Source organism: Triticum aestivum, unplaced genomic scaffold, assembly GCF_018294505.1.
Source record: "Triticum aestivum cultivar Chinese Spring unplaced genomic scaffold, IWGSC CS RefSeq v2.1 scaffold27977, whole genome shotgun sequence".
Taxonomy (NCBI): Eukaryota; Viridiplantae; Streptophyta; class Magnoliopsida; order Poales; family Poaceae; genus Triticum; species Triticum aestivum.
Genome location: NW_025228057.1, coordinates 437,572 through 444,715, shown reverse-complemented (window position 1 = coordinate 444,715; position 7,144 = coordinate 437,572).

Genomic DNA, 7,144 nt, shown 5'->3' with positions numbered 1-7,144 from the left:
TCGCCCTGTAATTGCTTTACTTTATCACTAAGCGGTAGCGATAGTCGTAGAAGCAATAGTTGGCGAGACGACAATGATGCTACGATGGAGATCAAGGTGTCGCGCCAGTGACGATGGTGATCATGACGGTGCTTTGGAGATGGAGATCAAAGGCACAAGATGATGATGGCCATATCATATCAGTTATATTGATTGCATGTGATGTTTATCCTTTATGCATCTTATTCTGCTTTGTTTGACGGTAGCATTATAAGATGATCTCTCACTAAATTTAAGGTAAAAGTGTTCTCCCTGAGTATGCACCGTTGCCAAAGTTCATCGTGCCGAGACACCACGTGATGATCGGATGTGATAAGCTCAACATTCATCTACAACGGGTGTAAGACAGTTTTGCACACGCAGAATACTCGGGTTAAACTTGACAAGCCTAGCATATGCAGATATGGCCTCGGAACATTGAGACTGAAAGGTCGAGCGTGAATCATATAGTAGATATGATCAACATAGTGATGTTCACCATTTAAAACTACTCCATCTCACGTGATGATCGGTTGTGGTTTAGTTGATATGGATCACGTGATCACTTAGATGATTAGAGGGATGTCTATCTAAGTGGGAGTTCTTAAGTAATATGATTAATTGAACTTAAATTTATCATGAACTTAGTACCTGATAGTATTTTGCTTGTCTATGTTGTTGTAGATAGATGGCACGTGATGTTGTTCCGTTGAATTTTAATGCGTTCCTTGAGAAAGCAAAGTTGAAAGATGATGGTAGCAATTACACAGACTGGGTCCGTAACTTGAGGATTATCCTCATTGCTGCTCAGAAGAATTACGTCCTGGAAGCACCGCTGGGTGCCAGGCCTGCTGCAGATGCAACTGACAACATTAAGAACATCTGTCATAGCAAAGCTGATGACTACTCGATAGTTCAGTGTGCCATGCTTTACGGCTTAGAACCGGGAATTCAACGACGTTTTGAACGTCATGGAGCATATGAGATGTTCCAGGAGTTGAAGTTAATATTTCAAGCAAATGCCCGGATTGAGAGATATGAAGTATCCAATAAGTTCTACGGCTGCAAGATGGGGGAGAATAGTTTTGTCAGTGAACATATACTCAAAATGTCTAGGTATACCAATCACTTGATTCAATTGGGAGTTAATCTTCCGGATGATAGTGTCATTGACAGAATTCTTCAATCACTGCCACCAAGCTACAAGAGCTTCGTGATGAACTATAGTATGCAAGGGATGGATAAGACAATTCCCGAGCTCTTCGCAATGCTAAAGGCTGCGGAGGTAGAAATCAAAAAGGAGCTCAAGTGTTGATGGTCAACAAGACCACCAGTTTCAAGAAAAAGGGTAAAGGGAAGAAGAAGAGGAACTTCAAGAAGAACGGCAAACAAGTTGCTGCTCAAGAGAAGAAACCCATGTCTGGACCTAAGCCTGAGACTGAGTGCTTCTACTGCAAACAGACTGGTCACTGGAAGCGGAACTGCCCCAAGTATTTGGCTGATAAGAAGGATGGCAAGGTGAACAAAGGTATATGTGATATACATGTTATTGATGTGTACCTTACTGAGCTCGCAGTAGCACCTGGGTATTTGATACTGGTTCTGTTGCTAATATTTGCAACTCAAAACAGGGACTACAGATTAAGCGAAGACTGGCTAAGGACGAGGTGACGATGCGCGTGGGAAATGGTTCCAAAGTCGATGTGATCGCCGTCGGCACGCTACCTCTACATCTACCTTCGGGATTAGTTTTAGACCTGAATAATTGTTATTTGGTGCCAGCGTTAAGCATGAACATTATATCTGGATCTTGTTTGATGCGAGACAGTTATTCATTTAAATCTGAGAATAATGGTTGTTCTATTTATATGAGTAATATCTTTTATGCTCATGCACCCTTGAAGAGTGGTCTATTTGTGTTGAATCTCGATAGTAGTGATACACATATTCATAATGTTGAAGCCAAAAGATGTAGAGTTGATAATGATAGTGCAACTTATTTGTGGTACTGCCGTTTGGGTCATATTGGTGTAAAGAGCATGAAGAAACTCCATACTGATGGACTTTTGGAATCACTTGATTAGGAATCACTTGGTACTTGCGAACCATGCCTCATGGGCAAGATGACTAAAACGCCGTTCTCCGGAACAATGGAGCGAGCAACAGATTTATTGGAAATCATACATACTGATGTATGTGGTCCGATGAATATTGAGGCTCGCGGCGGGTATCGTTATTTTCTCACCTTCACAGACGATTTGAGCAGATATGGGTATATCTACTTAATGAAACATAAGTCTGAAACATTTGAAAAGTTCAAAGAATTTCAGAGTGAAGTGGAAAATCATCGTAACAAGAAAATAAAGTTTCTACGATCTGATCGTGGTGGAGAATATTTGAGTTACGAGTTTGGTCTACATTTGAAACAATGTGGAATAGTTTCGCAAGTCACGCCACCCGGAACACCACAGCATAATGGTGTGTCCGAACGTCGTAATCGTACTTTACTAGATATGGTGCGATCTATGCTGTCTCTTACTGATTTACCACTATCGTTTTGGGGTTATGCTTTAGAGACGGCTGCATTCACGTTAAATAGGGCACCATCGAAATCCGTTAAGACGACGCCTTATGAACTGTGGTTTGGCAAGAAACCAAAGTTGTCGTTTCTTAAAGTTTGGGGCTGCGATGCTTATGTGAAAAAGCTTCAACCTGATAAGCTCAAACCCAAATCGGAGAAATGTGTCTTCATAGGATACCCAAAGGAAACTGTTGGGTACACCTTCTATCACAGATCCGAAGGCAAGACATTTGTTGCTAAAAATGGATCCTTTCTAGAGAAGGAGTTTCTCTCGAAAGAAGTGAGTGGGAGGAAAGTAGAACTTGATGAGGTAACTGTACCTGCTCCCTTATTGGAAAGTAGTTCATCACAGAAACCGGTTCCTGTGACACCTACACCAATTAGTGAGGAAGCTAATGATGTTGATCATGAAACTTCAGATCAAGTTACTACCGAACCTCGTAGGTCAACCAGAGTAAGATGCACACCAGAGTGGTACGGTAATCCTATTCTGGAGGTCATGTTACTTGACCAAGGCGAACCTACGAACTATGAAGAAGCGATGGTGAGCCCAGATTCCACAAAATGGCTTGAGGCCATGAAATCTGAGATGGGATCCATGTATGAGAACAAAGTGTGGACTTTGGTTGACTTGCCCGATGATCGGCAAGCCATAGAGAATAAATGGATCTTCAAGAAGAAGACTGACGTTGACGGTAATGTTACTGTCTACAAAGCTCGACTTGTTGCGAAAGGTTTTTGACAAGTTCAAGGGGTTGACTACGATGAGACTTTCTCACCCGTAGCGATGCTTAAGTCTGTCCGAATCATGTTAGCAATTGCCGCATTTTATGATTATGAAATTTGGCAAATGGATGTAAACACTGCATTTGTGAATGGATTTCTGGAAGAAGAGTTGTATATGATGCAACTAGATGGTTTTGTCGATCCAAAGGGAGCTAACAAAATGTGCAAGCTCCAGCGATCCATTTATGGACTGGTGCAAGCCTCTCGGAGTTGGAATGAACGTTTTGATAGTGTGATCAAAGCATATGGTTTTATACAGACTTTTGGAGAAACCTGTATTTACAAGAAAGTGAGTGGGAGCTCTGTAGCATTTCTAATATTATATGTGGATGACATATTGTTGATTGGAAATGATATAGAATTTCTGGATAGCATAAAAGGATACTTGAATAAGAGTTTTTCAATGAAAGACCTTGGTGAAGCTGCTTACATATTGGGCATCAAGATCTATAGAGATAGATCAAGACGCTTAATTGGACTTTCACAAAGCACATACCTTGACAAAGTTTTGAAAAAGTTCAAAATGGATCAGGCAAAGAAAGGGTTCTTGCCTGTGTTACAAGGTGTGAAGTTGAGTCAGACTCAATGCCCGACCACTGCAGAAGATAGAGAGAAAATGAAAAGTGTTCCCTATGCTTAAGCCATAGGCGCTATCATGTATGCAATGATGTGTACCAGACCTGATGTGTGCCTTGCTATTAGTTTAGCAGGGAGGTACCAAAGTAATCTAGGAATGGATCACTGGATAGCGGTCAAGAACATCCTGAAGTACCTAAAGAGGACTAAGGATATGTTTCTCATTTATGGAGGTGACAAAGAGCTCGTCGTAAATGGTTACATCGATGCAAGCTTTGACACTGATCCGGACGATTCTAAATCGCAAATCGGATATGTGTTTATATTGAACGGCAGAGCTGTCAGTTGGTGCAGTTCTAATTAAAGCGTCGTGGTGGGATCTACGTGTGAAGCAGAGTACATAGCTGCTTCGGAAGCAGCAAATGAAGGAGTCTGGATGAAGGAGTTCATATCCGATCTAGGTGTCATACCTAGTGCATCGGGTCTAATGAAAATCTTTTGTGACAATACTGGTGCAATTGCCTTGGCAAAGGAATCCATATTTCACAAGAGAACCAAGCACATCAAGAGACGCTTCAATTCCATCCGGGATCAAGTCCAGGTGGGAGACATAGAGATTTGCAAGATACATACGGATCTGAATGTTGCAGACCCGTTGACTAAGCCTCTTCCACAAGCAAAACATGATCAACACCAAGACTCCATGGGTGTTAGAATCATTACTGTGTAATCTAGATTATTGACTCTAGTGCAAGTGGGAGACTGAAGGAAATATGCCCTAGAGGCAATAATAAAGTTATTATTTATTTCCTCATATCATCATAAATGTTTATTATTCATGCTAGAATTGTATTAACCGGAAACATAATACATGTGTGAATACATAGACAAACATAGTGTCACTAGTATGCCTCTACTTGACTAGCTCGTTAATCAAAGATGGTTAAGTTTCCTAGCCATGGACATGAGTTGTCATTTGATTAACGGGATCACATCATTAGGAGAATGATGTGATTGACTTGACCCATTCCGTTAGCTTAGCACTTGATCGTTTAATTTACTGCTATTGCTTTCTCCATGACTTATACATGTTCCTGTGACTATGAGATTATGCAACTCCCGAATACCGGAAGAACACTTTGTGTGCTACCAAACGTCACAACGTAACTGGGTGATTATAAAGGTGCTCTACAGGTGTCTCCGATGGTGTTTGTTGAGTTGGCATAGATCGAGATTAGGATTTATCACTCCTATTGTCGGAGAGGTATCTCCGGGCCCTCTCGGTAATGCACATCACAATAAGCCTTGCAAGCAATGTGACTAATGAGTTAGTTGCGCGATGATGCATTACGGGACGAGTAAAGAGACTTGCCGGTAAAGAGATTGAGCTAGGTATTAAGATACCGACGATCGAATCTCGGGCAAGTAACATGCCGATGACAAAGGGAACAATGTATGTTGATATGCGGTTTGACCGATAAAGATCTTCGTAGAATATGTAGGAACCAATATGAGCATCCAGGTTCCGCTATTGGTTATTGACCGAAGACATGTCCCGGTCAAGTCTACATAGTTCTCGAACCCGTAGGGTCCGCACGCTTGTCGGTGGGAACGACACCTATGGGGTCACTGGGATCCCTTCTACGGTCGGCGGGCGCGAGGTTGTGCAAAGAGCAGGTCTGACAGGAAGCACACGGATCGTTTACCCAGGTTCGGGCCGCGAAGATGCGTAATACCCTAGTCCTGCTTTGGTGGATGTATTGAGTGTTCTTGTGTTCTTGAGCTAGCTATGGGGTGCAACTTGCCCAAAAGAGCCGAATCCCTCTCCTGGTCGCCTCGGGCCTCCTTTTATAGGAAAAGGGGGTTGCCACAGTGGCACACAGGAGGTGGAAAGGTCTACAGTCAATAAGCTTATCCTCTGGGACCGTCGAACAAACGCATTTAATGCGCTATCGATGTGCCCCCCTTGCTTTATCGGGGACGCCAAGGGAGCACGTCCTAGCTGTCGCCGCCTCGCCGGGCCTCGACACGCGTCCGAGCTGATGAGGCATCGCGGTGCCTCGTTGGCTGGCTGCTGGGCTGGCGCGGTGGTGGAGCCTTCATGAAGGGCCGCATGCCACCACGCAGGTGCTTGCTGAGTCGGTGTAGAGGCCGCCTGTCGCCACGCAGGTGCCTGCACAGCTGGTTGAGCTAGCAGCGGCTTGGGGACGGCGGTGGAGTCTTGGCTGGCGCGGGCCTGGCAGTGGCCCAGCTGATGCCCTCGGCAAGGGCCTTGCTGGGGCCCCGGCAAGGGCCTTGCTGGGGCCCCGGCAAGCGTCTTGCTGAGGGTCTCGTGGATTCCCTCAGCTAGGATCCCGCCGAGGAACGTCGTCTTCTGATTCTCATCTGATCTTGTGTGTTCATGATCTTGACGAAGATCTGCGTGCCACCACAGAGGTGCCTCCCGAGCCTTGGTTCCAATGTGGTTGGCTGGTGGTGTTGGAACCCACGGGCTCAAGGGTGGCCTGCTCTGCTGGCATTGGGCAAGTTGCCCCGGCAAAGCTCTTGCCGGGGCCGCGGAGGCCGCCCCGGCAAGGGTCTTGCCGGGGCCGTGGAGGCCGCCTCGGCAAGGGTCTTGCCGGGGGATCCACCTTGCCCTCTTGCTCTTTGTGCTTCTGATCTTGGCGTTGTCTTGGTTGTCTTGTGCTTCGGCTTCTTTCCGGCCTCCCTCCTCTGCCCTGCTAAGTGTGGCCGCGGTGCGCGGCTCTGACTGCCCGGGCACAAGTAAAGGGGTCAAAAGGAGAGCCCCTACTTTTGTACACTAACAGGAGCCCCCGGGTCCAGGCCACACATAAGCGCGACGTGTTGTTGGGCCAGGCCCAGAACGGTGCGCGGGCAGGTGGGGCAGATTTTACTGTGGTAACTGTTCGTCCGCTGCGCCCCTCCATGACCCGCGTTGAACGCGCGACGTGGAGAGTCGTGCGTGACGTGGGGGTCATGCGTGGGGCGGTTCCCACATGCATGCGACACATCGCAGTTAATGGGAAAAGAGGCGACCCGCGCCTTCCTCGTAAAAAAGGAATAACCGCGGGCGCGCTGCTCATTTACCCTCCATGCTTTCCCCAATCTCGGAACCGCCGTCCCCTTCTTCCTCCCTCTCAAGCTCTTGCCTTCACTCGCCGCTGCCGCGCTTTCGCCATCCTT